This window comes from Periplaneta americana, unplaced genomic scaffold, assembly GCF_040183065.1.
Source record: "Periplaneta americana isolate PAMFEO1 unplaced genomic scaffold, P.americana_PAMFEO1_priV1 scaffold_85, whole genome shotgun sequence".
In the NCBI taxonomy this organism is placed as follows: Eukaryota; Metazoa; Arthropoda; class Insecta; order Blattodea; family Blattidae; genus Periplaneta; species Periplaneta americana.
This window is the reverse complement of record NW_027185566.1, coordinates 689,122-712,039: the sequence shown is the minus strand read 5'-3', so window position 1 is coordinate 712,039 and position 22,918 is coordinate 689,122. Positions and strand designations below refer to the sequence as shown.

At 34.0% G+C, this 22,918-nt stretch overlaps 1 non-coding gene across 1 annotated transcript; it reads right to left on the bottom strand.

Annotated features, from left to right (window-relative positions):
• Window positions 1-6,888: 6,888 nt before the first annotated feature.
• TRNAV-GAC (transfer RNA valine (anticodon GAC)) lies at window positions 6,889-6,961 on the bottom strand. The gene has a single exon. It is a non-coding gene; the product is annotated as a tRNA-Val (tRNA).
• Window positions 6,962-22,918: the final 15,957 nt, after the last annotated feature.

Sequence of the window (22,918 nt, the reverse complement as noted above, 5' to 3'; positions counted from 1 at the left end):
CCTTGCGAAAACTATGAATCTCAAGTGTTAGATGCACTTTTTTCTACTATTACCAATGCCAATTTTAGTAATGAGGTATTAATTCAAAAAATTAAAAATTGTATTGAGCTCCGAGAACACATTAAAGGGAACCTCAAAAATAAACACCCAGTAGAACTCGATCCAAAATATGAAAATACTCTTTTGACTACATGGCAATACGAGAATGACGAACAAGCTTTCAGTCTAGCGGAAAAAGTAGGAGTTTTAAGAACGGAAAATGAAGATATTCGTTCTTTAAAAGAGCTGATTATTTATGGACTCAAAGGGATCTCTGCCTACGCAGAACATGCGTTGAATTTAGGATACAGAAACCCAGAAATTATTGCTTTTATGGAAAAAACTCTTTTGGCTATTGAAGATGAAAATGTCAGTGTAGAAAGATTGGTAGATCAAGTTTTTCAAACAGGAAAATTGGGTGTAGATGCCATGGCTTTGTTAGACAGTGCCAATACAGGAGTTTACGGACACCCTGAAATAACACAGATAAGCCTGAAAGTGGGTACAAATCCAGGTATTTTAATTTCAGGACACGATCTTAAAGATTTAGAACAACTCTTGGAGCAAACTCAAGGGGCAGGTGTTGATGTGTATTCTCATTGTGAGATGTTACCTGCCAACTATTATCCATTTTTTAAAAAGTATGATCATTTTATAGGGAACTATGGTGGTTCTTGGTGGCATCAAGTAGAGGATATCCAAAATTTTGGAGGACCTGTTTTATTTACCAGTAATTGTATTGTTCCTCCTCGTGGATCTGCATTACCTTATATGGATAGAATTTTTACGACTAATTCTGCTGGATTAGATGGTGCAAAACATATTGTAAAAGATATGGCAGGGAAAAAAGATTTTTCAGATCTTATACAAAAAGCAAAAAGTTGTGAGCCACCTCAACAAATATCTGGAGCAGAAGATGTTTTAGTAGGAGGGTTTGCATGGAACCAGCTTTCCTTATTAGCGGGAGATATTATTAATGGAATTAAAACTGGAGCTATTAAACAATTTGTTGTGATGAGCGGTTGTGACGGACGAATGAAAAGCCGTGAATACTACACAGAATATGCAGAATCTGTACCCCAAGGAACATTTATTCTTACATCGGGGTGTGCTAAGTTTAGATATATGCATTTAAGTTCACAAACTGAAGCTGGGATTCCTAAAGTACTAGATGCAGGGCAATGCAACGATTCCTACTCTTTAGCTCTTATTGCTCTCAAATTAAAAGAAGAATTGGGTTTAGAAGATATCAACCAACTTCCTATTCACTTTAATGTGGCATGGTATGAGCAAAAAGCTGTAACAGTACTCTTGGCTTTGCTCTATTTAGGATTCAAAAATATTCACGTAGGTCCCACAGTTCCTGCTTTTTTATCTCCTAATATCTTGAATTATCTTGTAGAAAATACAGGATTAGGAACAATAGGAATAGTGAAAGAGGATATAGCTAGACTTTCTATTTAATATCTTAAGGGGGGGTAAATTATAAAAATTTTGCCCCCCCCCCCATCCCAATTTTTAGCAATATTTTTAGTTTAACAAGCACGAACAGTAAGATTTGTTGTTTAATTTTTTTGCCCAAGAAATTTTGGTACAAAAAAGAGATTAAAACAGGAAATTGTATGAAAAACCGCTCAAATGTTCAAAAAAATAAAAGAGATATGGATATTGCCCATTTTTCTGATAAATTGGCTTCTTTCCAGGAAGGGATAGAGTTTGAAAAAAATAAACAGGAACTCGTAAAACAGTATACAAAATTAATAGATACCATTTTTTTAGCAGATGATGATCAAGATTATCAAAATTATAAAAAGTTAAGATCCAGAAGGAAGTTAATTTCTTCTATGAGTATGCTTATTATAGGTATTTTAGTGGGAGTTATCCCTATGTTTTTATACGTTATTGCTCGAACTTCTCCAGTTGATTTTCAATATGTTCCTAATGTTATTGGTTATAAAAAACCCACCTATGTCCAAAGAGTCAAGACTCAAAAAGAAGTTCAAGTGATTGAAAAATCGCACATCAGAGATGCTCATCTAGTTTCTATTGGAGCCGTTGTTCAGTTAGGAGAGATTGGACTGAGTGTTGTTCCAGCTGCTGAGATGGGACTACCCAGTTATCACCTGAAAGAACTTCCTCCTCAAGAAGATAAAAAGCTCCTTATAGAAGACTTTGTTTTTCTTCCTGATGCTCTGATGACCAAAGACCCTATCCCCCTGCAAATACTCCATACCGAGACAGAAGTAGAAGCAGCTAAAGATTTGTCTATCCTTCATAATAAGGATTTACTAGAAGTAGGAGCAGCTGTAAATTGTCCAGGAGGTAATATGTGTTTTACCATAGCCCAGTCTACTTTAGAAAAGGAGTATAGTAAAGTTGTACCTATCAGCAATTTATTAAGTCAGGAGCGGATATGAACAACTTTTTAAGGCAAACTTTTGTGGTAGTAACTGTGTTTGTGGTGGCTTATATTCCGAGTCTTATTTATAGTTTTATACAACCGAGTGATGATTTGAAATTTCGTTATATTCCTAATGCTATTGTTCATACTCCACCAGAATATATACAAATTTTAAAAACCTCACAGGAGGTTTCCCATGTCAAAAATGCTCCTATCAGAAATGCTCATTTAGCCTCTTTAGGTTCTGCGGTGAGTTTAGGTAAGTTGGGTTTAAGCCTGATTTCAGTCAGTGAAATTAAGTATTTTCATCATCGTGTACAAAAAATTGGTTCTCAAAAAAGGAAAATAATTTCTGTAGGAGATTTTCGATTTTCTCCTAATGCTCTTTTGGTGAACGAACCTCGTGAAGTACAAATATTACATACTTCTACCGAAGTAGAAATAGCTAAGCATATGGAAAGCCTACTCAATAAAGATCTGTTAGAAGTTGGGGCGGCTATAACCTGTTTTAAAAATTTATGTACCACCATAGCCAAAAAAATTTTGCAAGAGGATGGCTCCGAATTAGAATTTTTGGGTGAATATGAGAGTTCTATATAATAGTTTGATTTTATTTGTATTGATTGTTTTTATGAGTGTAATTTTCTGGAAAGTTTGGAGTGATTCCAAAAATATCCAAGAAAAACTAGAGGCGCTAGATATCATTATTGCCCCTATTTTGGAAAAAGAATCCAGTAAGTCTATTCAGGATTATCTACAAACAAAAAAGAATTTTTTAGAGAAATTTTATACCGACAGGGCAAGTACAGTGGATACATTACTGGCCATTATGGGTATTCTTCTTGCTTTATTTGGGCTTATTATTCCTATTTTGGCTAAAATGTTAACTGAAGAAAGATTAAAAAAGCTGGAAAAATTAGAGAAGAAAAATGCGGATAATCTAAAAGAAACAGAGAGTTTAAAATCCCAAATGGATAAACAGTTTGCCGAACTAGAGGAACTGAAAAGAGAATTGGAAGAAAAATTAGAAAAAAACTAATTATTGATATTCAATTTTTTTCAAAATGATATTTTATCAAATAATTCCTTGTTTTTTTGCTATTTTATGATTATAAGCGTTATATATTTACCAGTAGTTGGCGATAGTTGTTTTTTACCCCCATTTTGCCTATATTGTGTGCAGATACTTTTATCTCAGAGTATTAAAAGGGGGTATGAGATGCCAAATTCTAAAAAATTGGAAGCTGGTTTAGATAATCGCCATGTCCAGATGATGGCCATTGGTGGTGCAATAGGGACAGGACTATTTTTAGGTTCTGGAAAATCTATTCATCTTGCTGGTCCTTCCATATTACTCGCATATTTAATAACAGGAATTGTCTGTTTTTTTATTATGCGTGCTTTAGGAGAGCTTTTGCTTTCCAACTTGAACCACTCGTCTTTTATTGGGTTTATTAGAGAATACTTTGGAGAAAGATGGGCGTTTGTTACATCTTGGACCTATTGGTTCTGTTGGGCCTCTATTGCTATGGCAGACTTAACGGCTGTGGGGATCTATATTCAATATTGGTTTCCTCATGTAGCACAGTGGGTACCTGGTATGGTGGCGTTAATTCTTTTATTATTGCTGAACTTAACCACAGTCAAGCTTTTTGGGGAGATTGAGTTTTGGTTTGCATTAATTAAGATTATTGCAATCATATCTTTGATTGGTATTGGGGTGTACTTGATTGCAACAGGCTATCACACTTCTACAGGGCAGGTATCACTTACCAATATTTGGAGTCATGGTGGTTTTTTTCCTAATGGTCTGTATGGGTATATACTGGCGTTCCAAATGGTTGTTTTTGCATTTGCGGGTATAGAGTTAGTGGGTATTACCATTGCCGAAACCAAAGACCCACTCATAGTTATACCAAAAGCTATCAATAATATTCCTATTCGTATTATTTTGTTTTATTTGGGTTCTCTTGCAGTTATTATGAGTGTGTACCCTTGGGATACTATGAATCCACTAGCTAGTCCATTTGTTATGGTTTTTTCTGTAATAGGGATCGCTTCGGCGGCTGGAGTAGTTAATTTTGTGGTGCTCACTTCGGCGGCGAGTGCTTGTAATAGCGGTGTTTATAGTACTAGTCGAATTATTTACCACATGGCAAGAAGGGGAGATGCACCTGCTGGGTTTAAAAAACTGACTAAAAATAATGTTCCTTCTCGTGCACTTTTTTTTCTCTAGTATTGTCATTTTTATTGCTGTAATTCTCAATTATGTTATGCCAGAAGGTGTTTTTACATTGATTACCAGTATTTCTACTAGTTGTTTTTTATTTATTTGGGGAATTATTGTTTTGTGCCATATACAGTACAAAAAAAACTTACCTAAAGACAAAAAACCGTATTTTCCTATGCCATTGTATCCTATAATGAACTATCTTATTTTAGCTTTTTTAATTTTTGTTGCTATAGTCTTGTTCCTAGCTCAAGACACAAGAATTGCCATAATTGTAACGCCATTTTGGTTTATCTTTCTTTTAATAGCTTATCAGATTAAACAAAAGGTCTCCGTTAAAAAAAGCTAGATTCAAATTGAACCCTCTCTGTTTAAAGAGAGGGTTGTCTTACTAGAAAAAGCATTTATACTGAGATAAGCCTCGTACTTACAAAAATTGTATATATCCCCCATGTAGATATTCAAATTCAGCTTTTTGTCCAAATTTTTGGAATACTTCTTGAAGAACAATAACTATGCCGAGAGCAACATAATCCTTTTGACGGGCGGGAGTTTGTTGAAGGGGCTGTTTTAGCCATGGCGTTATTCTTTAAAAATTCTGGCAACTATATACAAAACACACCTCAGTAAGCTACGGAGAGACTCTCTCCGTAGTGAAGTTTTACCCAATAATTTTAATAGGAAGTTGTATGTTTTGAGGGATTCCTACTTGATCATACGAACAATTAGTTATTTTTACCCCAACACCACCTGTAGCTGCTAGTGCCGAATATTCAAAATCTGGTGCTTCTCCTTTATCAGAGCCATTCCACCGATAGTATCCAGAAACTAAAGTTTGGGTGCGACTGTCTTCATGGCAGAAGAGCTCACCATTAGGTAACTCCCCTGTTGTGGACTTAATTATATAAGCAGATTTCTTAACTAACATATTAGTATACGAATACATCACATATAGGTTATTTTTATTGATCTTACTCTTGCTATCAGTAAGTAATATACTAGGAGAATCAATACGACCATCATAATTTATTGCATAGTAATACCCTTTAGGGCTAATTAAATTTAAAGAACTACTATTTCCAGAAATCAGTAGCCCTAATCTTTTCCCACTACCGTCTTCTACTATGGCAGTAGCGGTAATGCTAGATCCGTTGCCATTACTACCATTATTCGGTGTTTTCTCAGAATTACAAGCTCCAACGGTAATATTTATTAAAAGTAAAAAAAGTAATTTTTTCATGACTTTCTCCTGTTTTGTTTATAAAAGTATATCTGTTATAGTCCCATCTACCAACTACATTATAGCTCCAGTAACTATTAATACCGTATAAATTCGTTTTAGTAACTTATCCAGTTTATCTCTTCTATAACACTCCCCACAGCCTGTAATGGATAGTTTCTTTGCAAGACCTTCCACAGTATTTTTTAAGTTGAAACTCAACTGACAATCAACACGATTAATGTAATTCTGGAGGAGTGGGTGAGTCAAATTTATTTTCTACGCCTGTTGGATCTGGGGACAGATGCAAGAAGAAATTTTTTGCAGGTTAGTTTTAACTTGCTCCAAAGTTGGATATAATGACTTACATTTAGACTGTGGAATGGTGAATAAATATTCTTTTTCCACTGTTATTGATTGTAGAGTAAGTAAAATGTTGGCTGTTGAGTTCAGTAATATCTACAATACGAGAATAGTGTTTACTGGTGGAAATAATAATTCTTTTGGATTTATCTGGCAAAACAAAAAAATATCCTTGATCTCCTCTAGGGCTATGATCTAAATTGAAAAATTCATAAGAATTATCAGCGTTGTATTTGGCGAGTCCCACAAATTGCATATTTTGCTGTGTTACATCGTGATTTTGTTCATCTAAAATCTGGGTTGTTTGCCACAGCTTGTCGCTGACCAAAGGGGGATGAGTTTTACTAAAACTAGATACACACCCTACAAAAAATATTGGTACAAATAAAGCAAATAAACTAAAATCTTTCAAACTATAACACTTCATTATTTTACTCCTTGGACTCATTCTTGGGAGATTTAACAAATTTTGAATTCAAAAAAGTTCGTTATTGTATAATAAATGTATTGTTCTAATAAAAGAACAGAGTTTTTTGGGGTTTAGGGGAGGTGATTTTGTATTTTTCCAAAGCTCAGAAAACACTTTAAGGCTTATAAAGCTATGGGATTGACTTGAATATTTATAAAAAAAGATGGTGAACGGTACAAGGATTGAACTTGTGACCTTTTGCACGTCAAGCAAACGCTCTCCCAGCTGAGCTAACCGTCCACATACACCCCATTAAATATACTTCAATGGGGTGTGTAAGTCAAACTAGTTTTTAGGTTCTGGTATTATTAAGTTCAATAATATTCCACCCACAGTTGCACAAAAGAGTCCAGACATCACAAAATTTCCCACTGGAATTCCGTCAATAAAAACTCCCATAATAATTATGAGTGCAGGGATAACTAGATTTCTATAATGATTAAAATTGACATTTCCTTCCGCTAAAATACGGAGCCCAATAGCGGCAATCAGTCCAAATAAAACCAAAGAAATACCCCCCATAATAGGCGTTGGGACACTTTGGATCATGGCTATGATTTTACCGCACAGAGCGATCAGGATGGCAATAATAGCCGCTTTTCGTAATATGGAGGGGTCGTAGACTTTAGTGGCCGCTAAAACACCAGTATTTTCGGCATAAGTGGTATTTGCAGGGCCACCGATTAACCCTGCAAATATAGTGGCTAGACCGTCTCCAGTCAGAGTTCTATGTAGCCCTGGATCTTTAATAAAATCCTTACCTACAATGGCTCCATTACTTTTGACTTCTCCGATGTGTTCTGCCAAGGTTACAATAGCAATGGGAGCCATCATTAAAATGGATGAGAGTGAAAACACGGGAGTGGTACTAAAAAATTGATTTGCTTGAGAATCCAAACCAATCCAAGGAGCAGAAGTTACTCCATGAGTATCTACAATACCCAAAAATAGGGCAATAATATAGGTGATAATAATGGATGTTAATATGGGCATAAATCTGAAAAAAGATTTTTGCAAACAACTCACAGCAATCATAATAACTAGAGCGGTGATCGCTAAACTTAAAGCCCCAGTGTCAATTTTACCGTTGTTGTAGCCAGACATCCCCAATGCTACGGGGACAAGTTTGAGTCCAATGGACATAATAATAGGTCCAATAACAATAGGGGGGAGAAGTTTGTTAACTTTTTCTACCCCTAGGCGGCACACAATAAAAGCGATTATCAGGTACAAAAACCCAGAAACCATAATGGCTCCTTTTAATGCTCCTATGGATTCGTGAGCCAACACATACTGAGTAGATGTGATAAAAGCAAATGAAGAACCGATAAAGATAGGTACTTTTTGCCGAGTTACTCCATGAAAGAGCAATGTTCCAATACCTGCACCAATGAGCGCCAAAGATGTGGGTAAACCTGTAAGATACGGTACTAAAACCGTAGAGCCAAACATGGCAAGAGCATGTTGCATCCCTAAAATATACTGAGTCAGTTTATTCATAGAGACCTCCTAGTAAAGTTATTTTTCCCAGAACGGGAGAAATGTAGCTTACAGACTGTAAAAGAAGTTACAGAATGCGTTACCTATCATTCTGAAGCTAAAATTTACTCAAAAGACTCTCTATTTCCAAATGTTATTTTATTGCTATGATTAAAGACCTCTTCTTAGAATTTACCATTACAATTTGTTCCTTCAGCAATACTTGGATTATCTTGTAAACCTTTTATATTTTCCATAAAATAACTTGATGTTGTAAAGCATTAATTATTTTGAGTAGCTTTTTATACAATTTATTTCTAGGATTATTTAATTTTGTTTACCTGCCATAGAAAAAACATGACAAGGAAACCCGCCAGACAAAATATCCAAATTTCTTGAGTTTCTTACTGTTTTGTATAATTTTTGTTTCTCTTTAGGCAGTATCTTCAAAATAAAGGGTGATTAAAGTGATCGCTATATGTCGCTTCTTTAAAAAAATCTAATCTTGCAATACCATTGATTTATTCCTACCGTCTTTCCCACAACCACAAAAAGTATCCACGCAGTTCATCCTGTCTTTTCTGGCTTATTCCAAAGGCTATAAATATCTATATATAAAGGTATAATTCTCTAACGAGGGTGCCATTGCAACCAACCCCCTCTCATATGGAGTAGGGTTTTCAGGAATTCCTTTTATATACCAGTAATAGAACGCCTGTTTTAATAGAGGTACACTAGCAGTTAATTTATTGTAAATATACCCACTTTTTTTGATACAAGTCCCGAATCAAATTTTACATCATGGTGGTGAGTTACAAACACAGATAAAAATTTTCCATTTAGATAAATAAATTTTGCCTATAAGTAAACATTACAAAAATATACATTCCTGTGAGTACCAAGTAATGGAGATGTCTAGGTTTATAATATTTAGCGGTGATTTTAATCACAGATAAATATGTGTTAGTCAAGCTTTTAGAATAGTTTTATATTTTTCAAGCAAAAAATTTGATTTACACATTCCACTGTAGTAAGTTTGTAGAAAGGGGCACAAAGATGAAAAAGCTGCTTATTTTTTTAACTTTATTTATTGTTGTTTTATTACCTATTCGTTCTTCAGCTCAAGAAGAGCAGTCCACTACTAATAGCATATTTTTTGGATACTATTATGCTCCCTCTTTTGTTACAGGAGTTACTTTTCGTTCTGGTCCTCCTGTAGGTGAGGGGATGGAGCATTCACACGGTGGCTATATTGGGTTGGAAACTTTTGTTCACAAGTATATTGCACTGATTAATACGTTTTATTTTGGTTATGCTTCCTATACTCCCGATAATCCTCACGAACGCCTCAGAAACGCACGATTGACCATTCTTTATGATATTTACCGAGTAGAAAGCATAGGATTTACTTTTAACTATGATTTTGCTATGAGAGTTTTTTTGGGGTGTCCCTATGTCTATTTAGATGTGGGATTAGGCTTAGGAACTAAACACACAGAATATTCTCATTTAGAGCGGCAGATTACTAATCATGGTTCGCCTCATATTTTTGCTGTGGATAAAGTTGATTTTTCTTTTGAAGCTTCCTTATTTACAACGCTTGGAGTCAGTATCCCTATTATTTTTAATAAGTTTTATTTGGATATTTTGGGTTTACTTCGGTTTGATGTCTACAATAGTAAGTATGAGAAAATGAAAGAAAAAAATAATGTTTATCCAGAAGTGTTGGTTGGATTTAAGGTGGTTTTATGAAAAAATGTTTTGTGTTTTCAGTCCTAGGTTTAGGATTATTTCTAACGGCTTGTGCGAGAGACGTTCCCTTTGAAGATTATTGTTCTCCCGTTTTTTCTTTGTGTAATGATGATTTCCCTCAAACATATCAATCTATTAACCTTCCAAAAATACAAGGGGATAAAATATCTGGATCTTTTGGAAATTACAATATTAATTCTATAACTCATTGGTTACCTCAATTTATCTTGCTGTACGGGAGTGGAAGTACTTATTTTTCTGTGGTTGCCGATACCAGTGGAATAATGTTCAACCAAGTTGTGTTGGATAGTACAAATGTTTTAGATGGAAATAGTTTTTCTTACAATTTAGGAGCGGGTATAAACTATAATGGGGATGAGTTTTCCAAATGTTTTATTCTGAGATATTCAGATGGTAAGGGAGTGGTGGAAGGACACTTTTTTGCTCAAGGTACTTCTTACCCCAGTAGGTATAAAAAAGAGGGGTACAGGTCTTATTATACTAATGGAGAAATTGTAGAGAGCATTGGGAAGGTGTGTTCTGCGGAAGATATTGTTGGCTGATGTGTAGGGATGTAGATATGAAGAAGATATTCTTAATTTTGGTTTTATTGATAAGCCTTACATTACCCAGATATTCCCATGCTCAAGAAGATGAAAGTAAATATCAGCTGTATTTTGGATCTTTTTATGGGAATAATGCCCTTATATTTCCTCCCAATCGGGGTTCCTTTTTAGATTTTGGTGGTATGTATGCGGCTAACCCTTTTTTGGGCTTAGAGATCAACTATAAGTATGTTGGGTTTTTACAGACTGTAGAGGTGCTTTTATTGGGCAATAATTATAATTATAAAATAGATGATGTCGGATTAGCTTATTATCTTGGGTTGAGAACTTATTTAGGGACTTCTTATGTGTTTATCGATCTGATGTTAGGAACTGGCTTTTTTTATCCGACTATGGGGCATAAAAAGAATATCTCTTGGCTTCCTGTTTTATGGACTGCCAAATTAGGTACTCGTATCCCTTTGAATCGTCTCTTGGATCTGCAACTTTCCTTAGGTATCAGCCTCCCTACTATTTTGGAATTTGGAGTAGGGTTGAATTTTAAATTGTAGAAATTACCCCTCTTTTAGAATATGTTGGAAGAGGGGGTAATTTGATGTCTTCTGTTGTGAGAGGGGATAGACCTGCTATTGTGAATAACTGCACAGTTTTATAGGAAGTTTATTACTCTTATAATTTTTGTCTACCCCCCCATTCCTGTACAGAATACTATTTTTTATACACTTTGTCAATTTCAACAATTAAATAGTCTTTTTGTGTATTTTGGCATCCACAAAAATACCAGTAATAACTAAACATATAATCAGTATTCCTACAAACGGTAAGGCTTGCAAACCTGTTTGACTAATGACCATGCCACCTATAAAAGAACCAAAAGTAATGCCCAAGTTGGCACTAGAAACGAGCATACTGTTAACAGCTTCAATGTGGGTGGTTTTATTAAATGTAAACCAAAGTTGACCCAACAACATAAGACCAGACTGTAAAAATCCCCAAACGGAAACAATAATCAGGCTAGGTATATGTAAAGAAGTCAAAGAAAGGACAAAATAATTTACTATAAAGAGAGATAAGTATACCAATAAAGCGAAAGTAGTTTTTCTAGGAGAAATTAAGCCAGTTAAAATATTTCCGAGTAAACCAAAAATTCCAAAACAAATCAGATCCAAAGTTAAATCTTTTTGCTCCACAAACCAAATTCCTTTCAAATAGGGTGAAAAATAACTGTACATAATAAAAATTCCCGTAAATAAAAACATCAGCACAGGAATACTCAATATAAATCCTTTTTCTCTAAAAAAAGAGGAAACGGTCACAGTGTCGGAGCTATCCTTATTTGGGATAGTCTTAGGAATATATAAGACAATTCCAACAATGGCTAACAAATTGGCAGTTATAGAAAAAATAAACCCAGCCTGCCAAGCAAAGCTAGAAGTCAAAAAAGAAATAAGAGGAAAACCGATAATAAATGCGACATTCACACCGCCAAAAATAATAGATACAGCCCGAGTTTGTTTATCTGCGGGTATAGTGTAAGCAGAATAACTCAAAGCTAAAGTGAAGAACAAAGGATGTCCTAATCCACCCAGAAAACGAGCAATCATCATAACCGTATAGCTAGGGAACAAAATAGGAAGAATATTGGTTAAGAGTAACAATGACTGGGCTAGTATGAGAGCTACTTTCTGGTTCAACCTTAATGCAAAAAGAGTAAATATAGGTCCTACAAAAGTTACTGTTAAAGCAAACATGGTAATCAAATACCCAGTTTGAGAAATGGTTTTACCCGTAACGGTTGCTAGTTCTGGCAAAATACCAACAATACCCAACTCTGTATTGAGAACGGCAAAAACACCAAAAGCCAAAATGTATATATTTCTATAAGAAACAGACATAAAAAACCTCCTTTTGTCATACTATAGAAAAACGAAAAATAACAGAATAGGATAAGACTTCTCTAAAATGAGTATATTATCATAAAACTTGGCAAAGTATAAAAGATTATTTGCAAAGGGTCACCAAAGGTACCTTTTTTTTTAAAGAAAACCAAAAAAATATTAAACACACATTCAGTACGACCTTTCCCTGGAGAAAGGTCGTAAATCCATTAATCTGATTGTGAACTTATTTACTTGTGATCAGAACAAACCTCAGTAAAAGGTAAAATTTCTAGCCTTTCAAACTGAATTTGATCTTGGCAAGTTTTACAAAGTCCATAGTTGCCTATCACCATTTTAGTGAGGGCGGTGTCGATAGATTTAAGAGTTTTTCTTTGTTGGCTAGAAAGAGTGAGAATGATATCTTTATCAAACTGCTCAAATGCCATTTCTCCTAAATCTTTTACATATGAGTGGGTCTCAGATAGAGTGGCTTCCTCAGAGATCAGATCCTGTACTAAATTTTGCTTTTCATTAAGCAGTTTAGATCGTAGCAAGATCATTTGCTCCTGGGTTAGATGCGTCATAATAACACCTCCTCTACTGAAGTTGAGATCAATCTCGGCTTTAAAAGTATAAATAATTTTTACTTAAAACAAAAAAAATTGTATTTTTAAGAAGATAGTTTCAGTACAAGGATATTAACTATGGATCAAGAATTAGAATTTTCTAAAGCATTGCAAGATGAAATTGGAAGTTTTGACAGTGAGCTTTTTGAAGATTATGAAACCAAAATGCTCAGAATGCAGGGTTTATTAGAACTTACAGGACTAGTTACGGCTACCCTACAAGAGAGTCGACTACAAAAAATTATACTTTATTCTTGTCAAGGGCAGTTTTTATCTCGTAGCGGAACACTTTTTTTAATTACAGATTCCGAAAAACAGATTTATGAAGATGTACTTTCTACAGGGTTAAAAGACGAAAGAATAGGGTTAAAACTGGACGCAACATCGGAAATTATCAATCTTTTTTTACAAGAGGATAACGGAATTTTACTGATGGATAAAAAACCGTATCTCTATGTTCAAATCACCAGAATGCTCAAAGGACCTGCTCCTTTTGATGCTTTTCAACCCGAAGTTATTTTACCTTTGTGGGGAAGGACTAACTTTTATGGATTTTTGCTGTTGGGGATGAAAATAGATGGGAACATCTATTCCACCGAAGAAATGGAAACTATGCGACAGTTTGGGGAATTAGTGGCTATGGCTATTGAGAATGCGAGACTTTTTGATATGGCTGTTTTAGACAAAATGACTGGTCTATTTAACCACCACTTTTTTAAAACTATTCTATACGAAGAAATGCAAAAAGCATTCAAAAAGAAGAAGCCTCTTGCACTTATTATGTGTGACTTAGATCATTTTAAATCGGTAAACGACACTTATGGCCACCAAGTGGGAGATTTTGTGTTAACTACTTTTTCTAGGCTCCTTAAAAAAAATCTCAAAAGTAAGTATTTAGCAGCTCGTTACGGAGGAGAAGAATTTAGCATTATTTTACCAGATACAGATGTACAAGAAGCGATGAGAATTGCTGAAAATATTAGAAAAGGTTTTGAGAAGCTCCAATTTAAAAGTGCTAAAGGAGATTTTAAAAAATCCACAAGTATGGGCATTGCCACCCTACCTTTGGATGAAGAAATCTCTTTATCCGAATTTATAGAGCATGCCGATCAAGCCTTATATTATTCCAAAAATCATGGAAGAAACCAAGTTAATGTTTATAGACCAGGGTTAAAATAGATGAAAAAGATAATTTTAGTTACAGGAAGCAGTGGATTTATTGCATTCCACACAATTTTACAATTACTCCAAAAAGGTTATCAAGTAGTGGGGATTGATGAGCATAATGCTTCTACCAGCATCCTACTTAAAGAGCATCGATTGTCCTTATTGCAAAAGCACGAAAATTACGAATTTACTCTAGGCTCCATTACCAACAAAGACCTAGTGCAATCTCTGTTTAAAAAACATTCTTTTACGGGAGTGATCAATTTTGCCGCTCGTGCTGGCGTAAGAGCAAGTGTGGAGAACCCAGAAATTTATCTACAAACTAACGAATTGGGATTACTGAATCTTCTCAACTGCTGCAAAGAATATGGGATCTCTAATTTTGTTCAAGCGTCTACATCTTCCGTTTATGACGGAGAATCAATGCCTTTTTTAGAATCTTCTGCCAGTAATAGACCTATTTCTCCCTATGCAGCCAGTAAAAAAGCAGCAGAAGGATATCTTTACGTATACCATTATTTATGTAATATCCGTGTTTCTGCTATGCGATTTTTTACAGTTTATGGTCCTTTTGGACGACCAGATATGAGTATTTTTCGCTTTATCAAATGGATTTATGAAGGTAAACCTCTCCAAATTAATGGTAATGGGTTGCAAACAAGGGATTTCACTTATGTGGATGATGTTGCACGAGCGACTGTTTTGGCTCTAGAAAATGCCAAAGGTTTTGAAATTTATAATGTGGGTAATAGTCATGCTTATTCCCTTTTACAAATGATTGGATTTTTAGAAGGACTTTTAGGAAAAAAAGCTCAGTTACAGTTTAATCCCATGGATCCTTCCGATACAGAGCATACTCATGCCAATGTAGATAAAATAAAAGAACATCTGGGGTGGGAACCACAGACTCCTTTACCTAAAGGACTAGAAAAAACAGTGGAGTGGTTTTTATCTGGGTATGACTGGATACAACATATTGAGATTTAAAAAAAATCCTCTAAGTCCTCTTGCTTAAAAATTCCTTTGGTTCTTTGGTATAGGTGTTCTAGCGCTTTTTTTTCGATTTGTCGGACTCTTTCTTTAGAGAGTCCCATAATTTCTCCTATTTTAACCAAAGAAAGTTCTTGATATTCGTCAGTCAGCCCATAACGAAGTTCTAAGACTCTTTTTTCATTTGCTGGTAGCGTTTCCAAAACTCGGTCTAAAGTCATCTCTAATGAGTGTTCCCAGCTGTAAAAGAGAGGGTCTTTAATGGAAGAAGGAATATTATTTTCATAATTGGGGGTAATGGTATTGTTGAGTTCTGAGAAGTACTGAACTTTAGAAATTTCTAAAGCGTCAAGTGCATTTTCTTCCTGATTTTTTTTCTGTCTTAGGCTGGCGATGTAGGGTATTTTGTATCCTTGCTTATTTTCTAGCAGATAACGGCGCATTTCTTGCTTAATATAAAAGGTGGAATATGTTTTTATAGATTTTCCGGGTTCTACGTAGTAGAAACTTTCTAGACTTTTTAATAGTCCGATATATCCTTCACTTTTTAGATCCAAATACAAAGAATAGTCATAAGGTGAATACCGTTTTGCTAAAAACTGAATCAAAGGCATAAAAGAATTAATGATATTGATTCGCAAAGACAAGATATTTTCCACTTGGGTGAGATATTTTATGCGTTGGTCGTGGTTTTTTATTTGTGTGCCTAATTCGGTAAGTTCTTTTAAAGTCATTTTATGAATTTTTTTATATTTATTCCAATCTTGAGTGCTGAAATGTTCCGGCGAGATATTTTTATATTGAGAGCGAGTTTTTTGCATATAAGGTTCTAACAAATCCTCTTCATATAAGATAGACAGCAATTCTGCCTGTATTGTTAAGAGTTTTTCTGCCCATAGATTCTGAGTTTGATCGATGTCGGGGATTTGGGAAAGTTTGAGTTCTTTATTCATGTATATACCTTACAGCTCTATGATTGAAATTTCGGATCAGGGTATAAGAAAATTGATTGTTTTTATGATTTAATACTTTTGAGAAGGACTAAATGTCTTTCTGCATCTAAAAAAGGGACATCAACTGGAATTATTTGAAGTGAAATATTTTTTTTTATTTCTTTTTTTTCATTTTCAACAGTCTCTTTTTTGCCTTTATAAACTAAAATTTGAGTTTGAGCTTTCAGATAAGGTTTAGAGTATAATATAACTTTAGACAAACTCCCCACAGCACGACTCACAATAATATCAAATGTGCTTGGGACCTTTGTTTGTGAGGCGTTATACACAGATATATGAGAAAGTTTGAGTTGCTGAATTACAGTTTTTAAGTATTGGACTTTTTTTTCTACGACATCAATCAATGTAATTTGTACATTGGGTAGAAATATTCCCAGTATAATTCCAGGAAATCCGCCACCAGACCCTAAATCTGCAATAGAATGACAGGATTTTAAATAAGGATATGCCACTAAACTATCTAAAATATGTTTTTCAATGAAGTCTTTAGGAGTATGAATTGTAGAAATATTGAGTAGCTTCATACTATCCGAATATTTTTTGTAAAACTGTTCACAAAGTTCCAATTGTACATGAGAATAAGGAATACAAAGCTGTTTTAGACCTTGTGAGAGATGTTCTTGAGAAAAAGAAAGATAACTATCCATGAATATTCAGATAATACCCAACAAATAATCCACCGTCGGCGGTAGCATAAGCAACAGGAGTAAAAGTTCTTCCTATTCTTGGAGTAGGAGCATTCTCTCCTTGAGGTTCCGGAGCGGGTCTTTGGATGTTCATGGTGATATTATTAATGACTTTTACATTCATAAAAACTCCATTCTTCTTTTTACAGAGTATCGGAATAAATTGAAAATAGTTAATTTAAATTATAAAAAAGGAAGAATATCCTGAATATTTTTAGGAGATATTCTATACTCTTTTAAACCTAAAATAAGCCGTTCTAGTTCCAGCTTTTTTGCTTGATATAGGGGAGATTTTCCTAGATATAAAATCTTTCTTTGTTCCAAGTACTGGACTAATAGATTCTCATCTATAGGAGTTTTATCTAAGATTTCTTCCGATGAAACCTTTTGAGGAACAGTATCAGTGAGTGAGTTTAGAAAATAGAATGGTGAATTTTCTTTTATATTCTCAATATAATCTGGGTTTATCGCTTTAAAATGGATAGCGGTTGTTCTAGATTGAATTGTTTTGAGCATTTTGGATTTTTTTTCAGAAATAAAAAAAATTATTAGATTTTTTTTAGATTCTTCTACTGTTTTGAGGAGGGTATTCATCAATAATGGCTGATTTCTGAGATAAACAGGGTCTTTTATAATTAATCCTCGATAATGCAAGTGAGGGTTGGGTGTTTGAATTTTTTGTAAAATATATTTCACATATTCAATACTCATATCATAGGACAAAATACCTATTTCTTTAATAAGAGAATAAAGAGATGGGTGAACATGGGAGGAATTACCCTGAATTAATTGATTTTGTAATGAACTAATACTTTCTGTATATTCTTGAAGTTTGGTTATTCCGAATTTTTTATTTGGAGAACTTTTTTGTTCTTTAATAAACTGAGCTTCTAAAAGAATAGACAATTTTGCCAGTTCGTGTACAAAATCCTCTCGAGATAGAGAATCTAAGGGAATTTTTCTTTCCAATAAGGCTAAATAATGTTCTATAAGCTGAGTATCGATATGACTTAAAATGGAATAAATTCCATGTTCCATTTTTAATAATTGGATACGGGAGCAGATTTTACAAGTTAGTATCTGATGATCTTGTTGTAGAAAATCTTTACAATTGATAAATTGAAGGGTTTTGATGGCAGTCCATTCTTTACCTGTATAAGAATTTCCGTGAAACAGAAAAGTGGGGAGGTTTTCTGGGTGGGAATTTTTTATTCTTTGTGAATAATCGAAAAGAAAGGGCTTAAATTCTGAGAACAATAGAGCTGTATTTTTCATATGATAGTTGACTTTATGTAATATATAAGGTAAATTTAACCAAACAGAGTATAAAAACAAAGGAACTTTATGGATTATATTTTTGCTTTTTTTACCGGACTCTTTATGGCACCTTTCGTATATGTGCAGGGGTATATTTGTATCGCTCTGGAATCCAAAAATCTTGTTTTGAAGCACCGCTCTCATTTATTTTTTTTGTTTGTTGTTTTGTCCTTTTGTTTAGTCTTACTAGCATTTACTTTTCCAGTAAAAAACTGGATTTATTCTCAACCTGACACCATATATTTTATTGGTTTTTATCTATTTTTATTTTGTATTTGTTATGAGGTTTACACTTTTTTTCTGCATGGTAAAAAATGGAAACCGCTGGATGTATTTGCCTTTACTCAGCTTTTTGTAGTTGTGGGAGGGGTTTATTATACTCTAATCTCGTTGAATCAAGATTGGGTTATGGTACTGTTGACACTATTGGGTATTAGTTTGGGGTTTGGTCTATTATTTATTTTTGCTAGAAATCTATATTCTGCGGTGTTGAATAAATATTGTAATCCTGTATTGAAAAACCCTATTTTAGGATTGATGATTTCTTCTTTTTTTATGGGAATTTTCTCGGTGATTTTCCATCATTTTAGCCTATAATGGTTTTGTCAATTTTCTTTTCGAGTATTTTGATTTTGGTACAGCAGATAAGCATAACGCAAACACTCCAAATAACAATGTACTTAGGATAAAACAACATAAAGAGGGTGATACCACAGAGCAATTGCACCAGATAATAGCAGTTGGGGTTACTTTGTTCGTCAAGAATGTTTTGCCCCAGAAAAATACACTCCCAAAGACATAAGGGTAAAAAGAAGCTCCATATAGGTAATTCGTAAAATAAGGAAAGAGCTACTCCAAAAAAATTCAAAATAAAGTCTATTGTTATCAGAAATAGAAAAACACTAAATAAAACTAAGGTTTTTTTGTAGGAATATTTAGAGTACATAAAAATATCCTTTTATACAAAAATGAGCCCAACCCAAAAAAATAAGATGTTCTGGCAGAATAGTTAACAGATCTCTCATTTTATAACCTAAATAAAAACCTGTATAAAACAGTTTGATAATTTCTTGAGATATAAAAGAATCAATTTGGTTTTTTGATGAATAGAGCGTTTGAATATTCAGAGATGCAAAATATTGAACTAAGGAGGGAGGAGTTTGACAAGCATTCAAAAAAACAAAATAAGGGGGAGATATAATTTTGGGTATCACAGAGTTTTTATTTTGAATTAAAAAACCTCCCGAAGTCATATGCCCCGCATAGTGTACTATAGGATAAGCATTGAAAATGTTTTCTAGTTGTTTTTCTGTTATAGGTAGGGCATAGAGATGAATTTCTAAAATTTTTGGAGCAAATTTAGACAACACACGGTCAATTTCCATTGCTTCTTTTTGTGCCGCAGTTAATGTAGGATCATAAATAATAGCCATTTTATTAACTCGAGGGGGTATAAAATTTAAAGGAAAAGAAAAATATTCTGAAAGAAATATAGGAACATTCAAAGAGTCCAATTTTTCATAAGGGTCATTTTGCGAAACTAGCATTGTGGTATAATATTCTTGGTTTTTCTGTTTTCTTAAAAGTTGTTTGATTTGTAATAGAGTGAGTCTTGTTTGGGAATGGACACCAAAGGCTTTCTCGTTTGTAAATAGGAATTGTTTGATACTAAAGAGATCTTTTTTTATCCATACTACGTCCAAAATGGAAATTTTATCAAAAATAGGTTGAGTTATTAAAGGGTAAAAAGTTCCATGTGTATATATATTATTTTTAGATTCTGTCGGAGTGAAAATACCTGTGGGTACATTAAAAATACTATCTTTGATGAGTGTTTTATGGTAGAAAGGAAAAGTCTTTTCTTTGAGTGAACCAAGAATTTCATAGGTGGTAAATTCAACTTTTAACATAGCAGAAAAATATATGCACAATAGTTGGTAAAGCCAAGAAAAATGATTGTTTTTTGGGATAAAAAAGCTATTTTTATAGTCTGAAGGTTAAATATGAACGAAGTTACAGCAAGAAAATGGAGACCACAATTATTCAAAGATTTTGTAGGTCAGGATTATGTGATTCATTCTTTAAAACAAAGTATTAAGGAATCAAAGCTTGCACATGGATACCTTTTTGCAGGTCCACGAGGGACAGGAAAAACGTCCACAGCTCGTGTGTTATCAGCAGCACTGAACTGTCTTGATCTAAGTTCTGAGATAGAGCCTTGCTTAAAATGTAAAAACTGTCTTGAAATTCGTGCAGGTAACTCGCCTGATGTTATAGAAATCGATGGTGCTTCTAACCGTGGAATTGACGATATGCGTGAGATGAGAAGTAATATCCAATTTATGCCTTCTTATTCCAAGTATAAAATTTATATTATTGATGAAGTTCATATGCTCACTACTGAGGCGTTCAATTCTATTTTAAAAGTCCTAGAAGAACCCCCTTCTTATCTAGTATTTATGTTTGCAACGACAGAGGTTCATAAGGTAAAAAATACAATTCGTTCTCGATGTCAACAGTTTTACCTAAAAAGATTAACGGAAGAACAAATAACTGAACAGCTCCAGAAAATTTTAACTTCTTACAATATTACATACCAAAAAGAAGCTTTGGCTCTAATTGCTCGGGCAGCGGACGGATCTATGAGAGATTCCCAGTCTATTTTAGACCAAGCGATTATTTTTTCAGAAGGAATGGTGACTGTAGAAAAAGTGAAGGAGATTTTAGGGACAACCTCTTACGAAGAACTCATAAAGTTTCTTCAAATCTTAGTGGCTGAAGACGGACGCCGTATGAAAGAATTTTCACAAGAGCTTTATATTCGTGGAGAAGATTTAAGTTTTTTCATTTTTCAAGTCATTGAGATATTTAGAGGACTTTTACTCATTGAGTATAAAGCAGAAAACACTCTCCATTTTCAAGATGATGTTAAGCAGGTACTTATGGATATAGCTCCTCATTTTACAAAGTACCAACTACAGTCGCTTATTGACCTATTTATGGGTGTTTTTAAAGATATAAAAGAAACGGATCAGGAATATTTTTTATTAGAAGGTGCTTTTTTGAAAGCGTTACAGTACAAGGAATTTGTTAATCTTAAAGAGGTTATTACACGCTTGGCTCTTTTAGAATCACAAAATTTTAAGGATAACGAAACTACTTTTTCAGATACTCCAGCCCCATTAACTCACTCGAAAGAATCCATAGTAGCAAAAGAAAATTGGGATCTCCCTCCAGAAAAGGTATATGAATTATGGAAAAAGAGTTTAAATGGTTTAAGAGAGCAAAAAATACTTTTGGATATTAAACATGTCCGCTACTCTAATGGGATTCTAAAAATTGAGTTTTTAACTCGAGAAGGTTTAGAACGGTTTGAAGAATATGAGGGCATTCAAGAGAATTTGAAGTCTTTTTATCAAAAACATCAGATAGTACTGAAAATGATTGAACCTTATGTAGAAATAGTATCGCTAAAAACTCAAAAAAAAGAAACTACCCCAGAAGCAGAGGATTTACTTTCTATGTTTATGCAAGAATTAGATGCAAAAGAGATAAAGGATAACTAATATGGACTTAAATAATTTAATGAATTTGGCAAAAAGTATGCAAGGATCTTTTTCTGGGATAGGTACGGAACTCAAGGATAAACTTAAGAATATTTATGTTCATACTTCTGTGGGGGGCGGAGCGGTTTGTGTACAGATGAATGGGCTTTATGAGATGATTCAATTGGATGTTCGAGAAGAGCTTATTCGGGCAGAAGAAAAGCCAATGTTACAGGACCTTTTGAAGTTAGCATTTAATCAGTCTGTACAGGATATACGAGTAAAACAAAAAGAGCTTTTTAAGGCTATGGGATTGCCGTTAGATATGCTCGGTGGAATTTTATGACTAGAGAATATCCTCAACCCTTGCGTAATCTAGTGGAACAGTTCAAAAAAATACCTGGGGTGGGAGCTAAAAATGCGGAAAGAATGGCATTTTTTTTTATCTACTCCAAGGAAGGTTTTATAGAGAATTTCATAAATTCTCTTTTAGATGTCCAAAAGGAACTTCATCACTGCCCTCAATGTTTTGCACTCACCCAAAATAAAGAAGAAGAATGTTTTATTTGTTCTGATCATAGGCGAGATAAGGAGACACTCTGTGTTGTAGAAAATTTTAAAGATCTTTTCCTTTTTGAAGATACTCTAGAGTATAAAGGACTTTATCATATTTTGGAAGGTAAATTAGCTCCATTAGATGGGATAACACCTCAAAGATTAAGAATAGCGGAGTTAGTAGAAAGAGTTCAGACTCATTCTATAAAAGAAGTTATTATTGCTACGAGTTTGGATACAGACGGAGATGCGACTGCTTTTTATATTACTAGACTTCTTAAAGATGAGCCCGTGACAATAACCCGGTTGGCTAAAGGATTACCTTTTGGTTTAGAACTAGAGTATGCGGACTCTTTGAGTTTAATTAATTCTCTTAGAAATCGGGAGAAAATCCAGTGAGAAAGTGGCGTTTATTTTTTTTATTTTTTGTATTGACTCACTGTGAGAAAATCGATACCCTGAATAGGGGCGTTGTCAATGCTATTTATATAAAGGATATTAATTTAACGGATAAAGATGTATTTAACAGTAATACACTCAATTATTACTACAGTAAAAACTTTCTTTATATTTCAGATAATTTACATAAAAAAATTTTTGCTCTTAATTCCTACAATAGGG